Source organism: Urocitellus parryii, chromosome 3, assembly GCF_045843805.1.
Source record: "Urocitellus parryii isolate mUroPar1 chromosome 3, mUroPar1.hap1, whole genome shotgun sequence".
NCBI lineage: Eukaryota > Metazoa > Chordata > Mammalia > Rodentia > Sciuridae > Urocitellus > Urocitellus parryii.
Window position 1 is genome coordinate 59,204,238 of NC_135533.1, and position 13,093 is coordinate 59,217,330.

The 13,093-nt window shown below is 35.3% G+C and overlaps 1 protein-coding gene and 1 pseudogene across 3 annotated transcripts in view; one reads left to right on the forward strand and one right to left on the reverse strand.

The window, feature by feature from the left end:
• Positions 1 to 13,093, forward strand: part of Phtf2 (putative homeodomain transcription factor 2) — a 150,490-nt gene that overhangs the window by 6,014 nt on the left and 131,383 nt on the right. The gene's annotated exons all lie outside the window — the stretch shown is intronic.
• LOC144253981 (E3 ubiquitin-protein ligase RING2 pseudogene) lies at positions 527 to 1,531 on the reverse strand (annotated as a pseudogene).

Sequence of the window (13,093 nt, forward strand, 5' to 3'; positions counted from 1 at the left end):
GTTATGGAAGAAAATACCATGAAAATAATAATCCTATGAGAATTGTTTTTAAGCACAGTAAGTTTGAGCCTCAGTCTTCATGAAGATACTACAGTTTATATAGAAAACTATAAATATACAAGACTCTAAAGAAAAAAAGTCAGAATACATATTAACAATCTATAGGCCTAAAAAACTTTGAGGGGAGAGGGGAAAAGGATGGCCAACTGAATCTTCACTTAAGAATACAGAACTATGATAAATTCCTAGGTCAAATATGCTCCCAATGGAACTACTCTGTGAAAGCACACAACTTAGATATATTCCTCAAAGGAAAACAAAAGTAATGAATAACTATAATCCCTTCCAAAAAGTAAATAATATTATATTAAGGGGAAATGATTCTAAAAGTGTAAACAAGTCTGGCTCAGAAAGAAAAATTGAACAGCATATCCAAGATCTGTTCATAAAAGTAATGATGGTACATCTTTAATGTTAAAGAAACAGGCTATAAAAAAGTTCAGTCTCAGAATTGGTTTTTAAAAGCTCATTTGTGCTCCTTGGTGGGTGCGTAATAAAGTTCCCTGGGTTTATTCACTTTCCAGTACTTCTCACTGACCAATTCCAAAGAAAAAGAACCATTTAATATAGTGAACTGGCCACTTGCTGTTGCTGTGTAAATGGTATACTGCTTCTCACTGGCTGTATCAAGGTTGATTCTCCCTTGCTTCGAAGTTCTTGTAAAGCTAATCTCACAGCCAGATACTTGGATAAGTGATCAACAGTAGCATTACCTGAAATCTTTATATATCTTGTCTGTGCACTGTCATCTTTTTCCATAAGTGTGGGATGAGGCCTGAATACTAATTCAGTTTCACTAGCACCATCCATTACTGGATCATTTGCCTCTGTTGCATTGTTATTATCAAGTTCAAGCCCAGAATCATCATATGTTTTGGTCCATTTGTTACTAGGGCCTGCTTCCTGATTGCTATGTGTGAATGCATTACTACAATGTGAACTGTCACTGTCACCATTATCTTCTGCTCCACTGCCATTTTCAATCTGTTGTTTCTTGCCTCACTGTAATCTGTTCATGGCCCGTATCTTTAGTCCTTCCTCAATGCTGTGACTGAGTACCTGTTGATTATTGTGCTTGTTGATTCTGGCTAATACTCTTTCTTGATGAGCTCCGTATTTATCACGACTTGGATAAATTTTGCTGATGAGTGCATCAAAGTTTGGTCTGGCCTTAGTGATCTTTTGGAAACTAGCTTTTTCCAACAAGTAGGAGATTATTTTTTGCCACTTCTAAGGGCAGTGATAATACAATCTGTACAAAAACGATGCAAACACTCCTTTGTAGTCATGGCATTCTTCAACATATCCAAACAAATTGGGCACATAATTCACTGTGTAGACTTCTAGGTGAAACCACAATTTTCAAGCCATCTGTTATTGCCTCCTGAGGAGTTTGTTGTAATTCATATAAACTGAGTTCCCTTGTTTTGTTTAATGGTTGAGTTCCATTTGTGTGCACAGCCTGAGACATTGCTTTGCAGGAGAGTCCACGTTTTTCACTTGGTGGTTAAAATTTCATGGCTCCTACCCTGGCTGGGGCTCCGCTGGTCAGGGCCAGAGAGAGACTCAGGTATTAGCTGCTGTGCACAATATTGAAGTTCAGTCTTATTTATTTATAAAATACTGCTTTGCCAGATTTTAAGAATTAAATGAGATACTGTATTTAAAGCTCTTGAAATAGTGCCTAGTTTATAAGTCTTGCTAAAAAAAAAAAAAAAAAAAGCCCTTGTAATCATTTGGTACTGTAAAACAGTTTTTTATTTTTATTTTTTTAAAGACAGTTTCCAAATAGAGGTAAGGAAAACCAGAATATGGCAAACAGTGAAACTGAACCTTGAAACAATTGGATGTTAAGTAGTTATCAGGTAGAGTTGAATAAAGAATCATTGCAACTCCATACAAAAGAAGGGAAAATAGGGGCTGGTGTTGTAGCTCAATGGTAGAGCGCTTGCCTCGCATGCATGAGGTCCTGGGTTTGATCCTCAGCACTGCATAAAAATAAATAAATAAATAAATAAAAATAAAGATATTGTGTCCATCTACAACTAAAATATATATAAATGTATACACATATAATATATATCAACAAATTCATATTATATATTAAATACATTATATAATATATGAATTATATATAATATTATATTTAACTACAAATTCATATAATATATATTTTATATATAATACTATATATGTTTATATATTATATATAATACATATATAATATATAAAATATAAATACATAATATATATAAATATGTGTGTGTGTGTATATATATATATATACATATATATATATATGGAAAATAGTTTTACTGTCTCATACTTTTTTTGAAGAAAGTATGTGAAACTTATTAAACTGGTAGAGTAAATAGAGTTTGTTATTCTAAATGACAATTAAAAATCATTAAAATTTGGTCTTAGTGCTATGAATTAAAGTATACAGGGAAAAAGGACTTGTTTTCTCAAACCTCTTAACCAACTTCTTATTTAGTCCTAAAATTCTTTACAAGAGGCAAGACGTTAATTTTATAAAACTTGCAAGAAATCCTTGAAAGATAGAGCAAGCTAATATAACTGCACACAGTTTCTAAGTGTTCATTCTATGTCTCCTGTTGCCATCTCTATTTTTTGGATGCTGAATCTATGAATGTATCATTTGTTGAAAAACAGACATCTTTTTTTTTTCCTTTTTTATTCCCTGTCCTACTGAGTGATTCTTACAGGGTCCAAACCAAGAATCATGGATGTCCGATTTTCTCCTCATGACTAATTAATCACTGCATTTGATCATTTTTCTAATTATCTATCTTTCAATCATGCCCTATCCCAGTACCCACAATTAAACCAAAGCAAAACCCCTTTACTTAGTTTAGGTCCTCATCATTCTCCCCAAATTATCCTTAATTTCCTTTGAATTTGCCTCATATTATTTAATTCTTCACATAGCTTCCTTTCAGAATGATGTTACTGAAATACTAACATAATCATATAAAAATTATATCTGTAGTGCTTTCATGACAGGTAAGTATTCTTCTCCCCGTGTATTTTAGGCTTTGGACAGTGCTAAGTGATTTACATATTTAGGCCTGGAGTTTTCTTTGTAGCAAGGATATTAACTACAAATTCATTTTTTTAACTAGACAAAGCACTATTCAATTTATTTGTTCTTGAGTATCGATAGATTTTTATCTTTGATGACATTTGTTCATTTAATGTAAATTGTTAGGTTTATCGACATAAAATTGTTCATAATATTCTCTTACTATATATTTTTTTAAAAGAATTTTTTAAATATTTATTTTTCAGTTTTCGGCAGATACAACATCTTTGTTTGTATGTGGTGCTGAGGATTGAACCCGGGCAGCACGCATGCCAGGCGAGCGCGCTACCGCTTGAGGCCCCTCTTACTATCTTTTTAGTGTCTAAAATCTGTAGTGATATCCCTGCTCTCATGTCTGACTTTAATTTGTGACTTTTCTATTTCTCTCTCTCTCTTGCTCTTTTTTTTTTTTTTTTTTTTTTTTTACCTGTTTGGTCTGGCTAGAGGTTTATCTGTTTTATTGTTCTTCTCAAAAACCAGATTTTAGTCTTCTCTTAATTTTTCAGTTCTTAATTTCTCTGGTTTCTTATTTCCCTTCTGCTGTTTACTTTGCATTTTATTTGCCCTTGATTTACTAGTATCTTAAAGTGGAAACTTAGCTAATTAGTTTGGAAGATCCATTATCTTCTAAAATAGGTATTCAATGCTATAAAATTTCCTCTAAATGGTGTTTTCACTGCATCCCACAAATTTGATTATATTTTCATTTTTATTGAAGTTTAAAGTCTTTACTGATTTCCTTGACCCCTTCAGTTATTTAAATTATGTATATGAGTTTTGAAATATTTGGGGATTTTTTTTCAGTTATCAATTTCTAATGGATTTCATTGTGGCCAAAAATATATATTGTATAACTTGAATCCTTTTTAATTTATTGAGTATTGTTTTATTACCCAGAATATGATCTGTTGTTTTTAATGTTTCATGTGTACTTGAAAAGAATGTTTGGTGGGTGTTCTATAAATGTCAGTGAAGTCAGGTTGGTTAATAACATTGTGCAAGTCTTTTATGTCCTTGCTGATTTTCTGTCTACTTGTTCTGTCAATTTTTGTGAGAAGTGTGTTGAAATCTCTGTAATTGTGGACTTGCCGATTTTCCTTGAAGTTCTACCAGTTTTTACTTCGTATATTTTGAAATCTAGACATATGTGTATTTAGGATTTTATGATCTCTTAATGAGTTAGATTTATCATTATAAATTGCTCTCTTTATCCCTCTTAATTTGCTTTGTGATCTACTTGATATAGTCATTCACTTTTCTTTTTTATAATTAATATTAGCACGGTATATTGTTTTACTTTTTATCTGTCTTTTTGTTTATATTTAAGGACAGCATATTGTTGGATCTTACTTTATTAAATCCAGTTTCCCAATCTCTGCCTTTTAATTTAGGCCATTTACATTTAATGTGATTATTCATATTGTTGGGCTTAAACTATCATCTTGCTTTTGTCCCATCTGTACATTTTGCCTTCTTTTGAATTGAGTATTTTTTAATCATACCATTTTATGTTATTTTTTTGTCTTATTATCTTTAGCTTTTTTTTTGTTTGCAATAGCTAGTATACATTTTTAACTTATCACATTCTATTTTTTAAGATTTTTTAAAGATGGACACAATATCTTTATTTATTTTTATGTGGTACTTCTTGTGTCATTTTTCTTCTGTGTGAAGGAAACATTTTAACGTATTATGGTGCTTATCTGCTTCTGATAAATTTCATCAGCTTTCATATATCTGAAAAACATTTTAAAATTTTATTTTTGAAATATATTTTTGCTGGGATAGAGTCATAGGATGATAATTTTATCTTTTACCACTGATCTTAAGCACTTTTATTATATTGTGCTTTAGAGGGGTTTATTATGCTTGAGGTTTATTAAGTGTCTTAGGTCTCTGGATTTACCTTTACATCAATTCTAGGAAATTTGTGGCCAATGCTTGAGGTTTATTAAGTGTCTTAGGTCTCTGGATTTACCTTTACACCAATTCTAGGAAATTTGTGGCCATTGTTTATTCAAATAGTTTTTCTGTCTTTCTCCTCTTATTCCGGTATTCCAGTTACACTTATATTAGGCCACATGATAACCAACAGCTAACCCATAGCCCATAGCTAACCAATGCTCTGTTGTTGCTTTTTTTTTTTTTAACTCTTTTTTTTCTCTTTCCTGTTTTCATTTTGGATAATATTTATTGCTGTCTTCAAGTTGACTAACCTTTTCTTTTGCCAGTTTCTTAATCTGCTGTTAATCTTATCTACTATATTTTATCAGATATTGAATTTTTCATCTGTCCAAGTGCAGTTTGCATATTTTTTTTCATTTATTTTGTTTATTTACTTTTATGTGGTGCTGAGGATCGATCCCAGGGCCTCGAATGTGCTAGGCAAGCGCTCTACCGCTGAGCCACAATCCCAGTCCCCAGTTTGCATCTTTTTATCTTCCATGCCTCTTTTTAACATTCTTTTTTTTTTTTTTTTTTTTTTTTTAAAGAGAGAGTGAGAGGGACAGAGAGAGAGAGAGAGAGAATTTTAACATTTATTCATTTTTTTCTTAGTTCTTGGCGGACACAACATCTTTGTTGGTATGTGGTGCTGCTGAGGATCGAACCCGGGCCGCACGCATGCTAGGCGAGCGCGCTACCGCTTGAGCCACATCCACAGCCCCCCTTTTTAACATTCTTATGCTTTTGTATGCTTTCTCAAATATTTCCTAATTTTTTTTGTTCTTTTTAGAACATAATAGTTTAAAAAATTTTGGTAAAAACATATAACTTGGAATTTACTGTTTAAGTGTACAGTTCAATGGTGGTAAGTATATTCACAATTGTTATGAAACAGCTCTCCATGGCTTTTTCATCTTGCAAATATGGGATTCTGTATCCATTAAACAATAACTTCTTCCCAGGCAACCACATTTCAACTTTATATCTCTGTGACTTTTTCTGTTCTAGGCACATGATGTAGGAATCATATCGTATTTGTCTTTTTATGACTGACTTATTTAATTTGGCATCATGTTCTCAAGATTCATCCATATTGTACTATCTGACAGTATTTCCCCGTTTTTAAAGGCCAAATACTATTTTGTTGTATGTTCAAATTACATATGATTTTTCTATTTGTTCACTGATGAACATTTGAGTTGCCTCTATCCCTTAATTATTATAAGTAGTGCTGCTTTGAATGTGGGTGTGAAAATATCTCTTTGAGACTTTGCTTTTAATTCTCTTGGATATACTTTTAGAAATGTAATCGTTAGATCAAATGGTAGTTCCATTTTTAGTTTTTTGAGAAACTTCCATACTGTTTTCCAAACTGGCTATTCTGTTTTATAGTTTTAGCAATAATGCATAAAGATTTCAATTTCCTCACCATTATTTCTTATTTTCTGTTTTTATTTTTAAACTGATAGTTCATTGTGATTTTAATTAGTATTCTTGGTAATTAGTGATGTTGAACATCTTTTCATATGCTTATTGGCCATTTGTATATTATCTTTGGAGAAAAGTCTGTTCAAATCCTTGCCCCTTTAAAAATTAGGTTATTTGGGGCTGGGGTTATAGCTCAGCGGAAGAGCGCTTGCCTCATACATGGGATGCACTGGGTTCGATCCTTAGCACCACATAAAAATAAATAAATAAAGATATTGTGTCTTTCTTAAAAAAATCTTTAAGAAAATAAGGTTATTTGATTTTTTTTTTCTTGTTGAATTGTAGGAATCTATTATATGTTTTGGCTGTTAACCCCTTACCAAACATATTTTTGGCAAATATTTTCTCCCATTCTGTAGGTCCTTTTTATTCTATTCTGTTGGACCCATTGAGGCACGACAGTTAAAATTTGATGTAATCCACTGCCGCAGTCTGGCTGGGCACAAATCACAAGCCACTGAAGCAAGAACAGACTTTATTTTTTTACTGCAAGAAACAAACCTCACACACGCTCCCGGGGAATCCTCCCGAAAAGCCACGAGGCTCCTCCAGGAACCCCCAGCCGGAAAATATCTCTCCGGGAAAACCCTCCTCCTGCACTTCGCCAACCAATGGGAACTCTCGGGGAATCCCCGTGAGAACTAAAAATAGCGCGAGAACTCAAAATTAGCGCTAGAACTCAAAAGTAGCGGCAGAGGCGGATATTAACGCCTTGCCTGTCAATCAATACTGTTGGCAAAATGCCAGGGGCCATACAGACTCGGCTGTGGCTCTCAGCATCTCCCCCCTTCTGTTTAATTAAACAACAAGTAATGTGGCTTAGGGACCGTGCCTGTTAGGTAGTCCAATTCAACATATGGTCCTTACCCGTCATCGGATGAACTGACCTCTAGGCGTCAGCCTCCTGTCTTAGGTTGGTACCACTGCAATCGGATCATACCCGTCACTGACTACCGGTCCAGCATACAGCCATACTTGTGGATAGGCCTTTGCACCAGTGGGGGGGTGAGGTTCTTTGCCTCACCTCTGTTGGCCCCCTTCTTTGCCTCACCTCTGTTGGCCCCCAAATTTTAGACCATCACTAGTAGAAGGGAGGAGGATGAAAAATGCCATGACACCAAGCCAATTGAGGGCTCCTTTGAAAAATTGTACCACCGGTGACACCATCAGCAAAGATGCCAGCGTTACCACAATTCGCTGCACCAACAGATAGTTCACAATGCATACAAGTGATACATAGTCCAGGCAAGTTCTGCAAGCAGTTCAAAGTAGAGGAATCTGTCAATATGTCCATTTCCTCCCAAAGTAAATCTACTCCTTGATTGAGCATTACTTGTTGAGTTATTATTCACTGATGCATCAGTTTATACAGTTTGTTGTGATAGCTACTGAAGAAGCTGTAGTATGGTTTTATCTTTGTCTTCACCGGCACTGGGATGAAGATAGGAATTCTGGCAATGATGCTAGGAAAAAAATTATGTAACATTCCAACAGGCATTAAGAAAACAATTTTTTGAACAATTTACATTTTCCTGAACAGAATTATTAAATATAATGAGAAGGAAAGGTGAAAGCAAACAAACAGATCTGTTAACCTCCTTATTTGTTCACATATAAAAACAATTTTCAACAGCTGTTTACCGAATCTAAATTAAACCAAAAAAATCACGTGAATAAAAAAATTCGGATCCATTTATTCATGAGCGCTCCTCATATAAGATATATGGACATACACACATACAGACACACAACACAAAACAGAAGTGTGCGCACATAACATACAACATATAAGACAATAATAAAGGCCTTGTAGCTTTACCTAGGTGAAATCTCCATTGCAATGTTTAAAAACTCCACAGTCAAAAAATAAAACACAGTCAAAAAACAAAACTGATCAGAAAAACATTAACCTAGGTTTGTATGAGCTCAAAAAATAAAATAGAACTTTATGATGTGGGAAAAATGCAATAATAAAATAGATATTGAAAAAAGGCACCGTGGTTAATCACTGTCGCAGATGTAAGAATAGCCAAGCTGGAGCTCTGGATATCAGCTGTTATGGATTTCAGTCAAATCATCTTCTTTTTCTGTAGAAATTGTTTTGGTTAACCTCTCTGGAATCCAAATCGGCTGCTGTTCTCCCTGTGGGAACACACAAACGGAACCCCGACTCCAGACAATAACTGGGTCGGGACCTTTCCATTGTCCTGTTAGAATATCTTTCCAAAGTACCTTAGGCTTATGTACATTTTTCGGATACATATGTCTTTCCGCAGCACTAAGTCCTGATGAATCCAAATTTAGAAAGTTTAGAGTAAAAAGGGTTATTTTAAGTTTATCTTTGGGGGATATATACCCCTTTCCAATTCCCTCTTTTTGCTTTAATAAGTACGTTTTAATAGTTTGATGAGCTCTTTCAACTATGCCTTGTCCCTGTGGATTGTATGGGATTCCTGTTATATGAGTAATACCAAAAGATGAGCAAAATTGTTTAAAAGAGTTAGAAGTGTAACCAGGACCATTATCAGTTTTTAACTGTTTAGGAACACCCACAGTGGCAAAATTTTGTAAGCAATGAGCTATAACATCTTTAGTTTTTTCTCCGGAATGAAGGGAGCCCATCAAAAATCCGGAAGAAGTATCAACTGTAACATGTAAATATTTTAATTTTCCAAATTCTGGCAAGTGTGTGACGTCCATCTGCCAAATATGGTTAGGTATCAGTCCTCTAGGATTGACTCCAAGATTAACGTGTGGTAAAAAGGTCACACAATTTTGACATTGTTTTATTATATGCCTGGCTTGTTCCTTAGTTATTTTAAAACGCTTTTGTAAAGTATTAGCATTAACATGAAACCTTTTATGAAAATTTGTAGCTTCTTCTACAGTAGAAAAAATATGTATATCATGTGTAGTTTTATCTGCTAAATCATTGCCCAAACTAAGGGCTCCAGGCAATCCTGTATGTGCCCTGATATGTCCTATAAAGAATGGATCTTTTCTATCCCAGATTAGACTTTGTATAGTGGAAAACAAAGAGAAAACAGTAGAGGAAGGGGAAATCCTACCAGCATCTTCAAGGGATATTATAGCATTAACTATATACTGACTATCAGAAAATAAATTAAATACAGAATCTTTAAACATCACAAAAGCTTGTAAAACTGCATTGAGCTCTACCTTTTGAGCTGATTGTTTGGGAACTAAAAATGTAAAAGTTTGATCAGGGGTAACTACTGCTGCTGTACCATTATTAGACCCATCAGTGAATATATTTGGAGCATTCACGATAGGTGTTTTTCTTGTCATTTTAGGAAAAACTACAGGATGCTTAGACCAAAAAGACAACAAAGGATTAGATGGTAAATGATTATCAAATGAAACATTTGATTTACACATGATTATTGCCCATGTATTTAACTCATTAGCTAACTCATCAATTTGCTCCATAGTATATGGAGTAATAATTTTATTGGGAGAAATTCCAAACACTCCCTTTGCTGCTTTTATTCCTTTCAGTATTAATTGTCCTACAGCCTCAGGATACCTAGTAAGAATAGTGTTAGGAGAGTAAGATAAATGTATCCACAATAATGGACCTTCTTGCCAAAATACTCCTGTAGGAATATTTTTTGTTGGTATTACAATGAATAATAAAGGCAAATTTATATCAATTCTGTCCAAATGCATATTTTCCATATATGTTTCAATAATTTTTAATGCCTTTCTTGCTTCAGGAGTTAATATGCGGGGTGAATTTGGATCTGATGGACCTTTTAGGATATCAAATAAAGGTCCCAACTCTCCTGTTGGTATGCCTAGATAAGGCCTTATCCAATTTATATCTCCCAACAACTTTTGAAAGTCATTAAGCGATTTGAGTTGATCTACTCGTATTTGAATTTTAGGTGGACGGACCATGGTTGAGGATAATAGAACTCCTAAATAATTAATTGGAAAATTTAATTGTACTTTATCTATTGCTATCTCTAGATTATAATTTTTTAACAAATTTGTAAGTGTGGCATAACATTCCAACAATGTGTTTTTATCTTTGTGTGCTAACAATACATCATCCATATAGTGAAATATTTGTAGTTCAGGATTTTGATTTCTAAGTGGCTGGATTGCTTTATTAACATAAATTTGACACATAGTTGGGCTGTTAGCCATCCCTTGAGGGAGCACTTTCCATTCATATCTCTGATCAGGACCTTCATGATTCAGTGCAGGGATAGTAAATGCAAAATGTGGACTATCCTCAGGATGAATTGGAATTGAAAAGAAACAATCTTTAATATCTATAGCTAAAACATACCAGGTTTTTGGTAAAGCAGACAATTGAGGAATCCCTGATTGAGCAGGTCCCATAATAACCATCTCATTATTAATGGCTCTTAAATCTTGTAATAATCTCCATTTACCAGATTTCTTTTTAATGACAAAAATGGGAGTATTATAGGGAGATACAGAAGGTTGTATATGTCCCTCCGCTAATTGTTGTTTGACCAGGTCATGGGCTGCTTGTATCTTTTCTTTAGTCAGGGGCCACTGAGAAACCCATACTGGTCTATCTGATTTCCAAGTGATTTTTATTGCCTCAGTGACCCCTTCTGAAAACCCAGTCCATGTCTATTTATTCTTTGATCTATTTGTATTGGTGCTGCTATACCTTGTTCTTGTTTTTCTAATCTTTTTCCTTTCCTAAAACCTTGTCTAGCCATAATAGTGGGTGCATTTTGATTGATATTATTTGTTAATGTCAAACCTAATTGATCTAAGACATCTCGTCCCCATAAATTTACGGGAAGATGATCCAATACATATGGCTGTGTAGTTCCTTCACATCCTTCAGGATCCTTCCAATCTAAGACCATTGCACTTCTATGGGGATTAGTTGCCACTCCTAGGCCTCGAAGCGTTTGAGTGGCTTGTTGTAATGGCCAATGTTTTGGCCATTCTTGACGAGATATGATGCTAAGGTCTGCACCTGTATCCAGTAGCCCATTAAATTCATGTCCTTGAATATTTAGTTTTAGCATTGGGCGAGAATCTAAATTCAAAGACAGCATAGCCCAATCTACACCTGTGGAGCCTAAACCCCTGGAACCTCTTTCCATAGTAGTACTGGAAAATTTATCATGTAGGCTGGATATTATTAATAACTGTGCTATTCTATCTCCTGGTGAAATTACTGATATACCCTTTGGAGAACTAGCTATAATTTTTATTTCACCTTCATAATCGGGATCAATTACCCCGGGACTTATCATAAGTCCTTTTAGCGTAGAAGAACTGCGTCCTAACAATAAGCCTACTGTTCCTTGGGGAAGAGGTCCTTTTACTCCTGTGGGAATGATTTGAACTCCCATCTCTGGAGTTAGTACTGCTCTGGCGGAGGCGCAGATGTCCAACCCTGCGCTCCCTCTGGTTCGTCTGATGAGAGATCTGATGGATAATGTGTCCTGGGTACTACCCTGATGGGGTTGCTGGGTTCCTCCATAGTTTTTCTGGGTTCCTCCAGTGCCCCGTACATTTGTGGTCGTGGGCCCCGGAGCATTGGGCCCCCCTGTCCGTTTTTTGGCAATGGAGCCTGATGCCTTTCTCCACGATATCGTGGGTAACCACCTGGTCCTTGTCCATTTTTTGATAATGGAGTACCCTCTATGGTGGTTTGAGAACGGCATTCATTAGCCCAGTGTCTCCCTCTACGGCATCGTGGGCAAATATCTGGTGTTCTATTCCTTTGATACCTAACTTTGTTATACCTTCCTCCTATGGGGCAACTCCTTTTAAAATGTCCTGTTTGTTCACAATTGTAGCATGTTTTTGGCCTGGCATCTAAAGCCTGTTGTACTGCTGCCAAGACTTGTCCTTGTTCATTAATGTCTCTACATAATTTAATATATGTGTTTAAATCTTCATGTCTCCATGGTCTAATGACCTCTCTGCAGCAACGATTTGCTTGGTCATAAGCCAGTTGTTTTATAAATGGCATTGCTTGTTCTGTGTCACCAAAAATTTTGGTGGCTGTTTGAATAAGCCTATCTACAAAGTCAGCGTAAGGTTCATTAGGTCTCTGTATTACCTTAGATAGCTGACCTTGTAAATCTCCCTGTCCTTGTAAAGTCTTCCATGCCCTAACTGCATCTGCAGCAATCTGTGCATATACAGCAGGATCATATTGAATTTGTTGCCGCTGACCCTCATAAGGTCCTTTTCCTAGCAACATCTCTAGACTTCTTTGAGGGTAACCGGCTGCTGCATTTCGTCTAGCTGTCTCCCTGCAAAATTCCTCATTGGCAACCTTCCATAACAAATATTGTCCTCCATTTAGCACAGATCTACACATGCTAGCCCAATCTGCTGGAGTCATGTCCAAGTTAGTAATGGATTCGACCATGCTTACAGTGAAGGGTGCATGAGGACCATAGGTTGTTACAGCCTCCTTTAATTGCTTCACTGTTTTGAACTCTAACTCACGGTGAATTCGCTGCC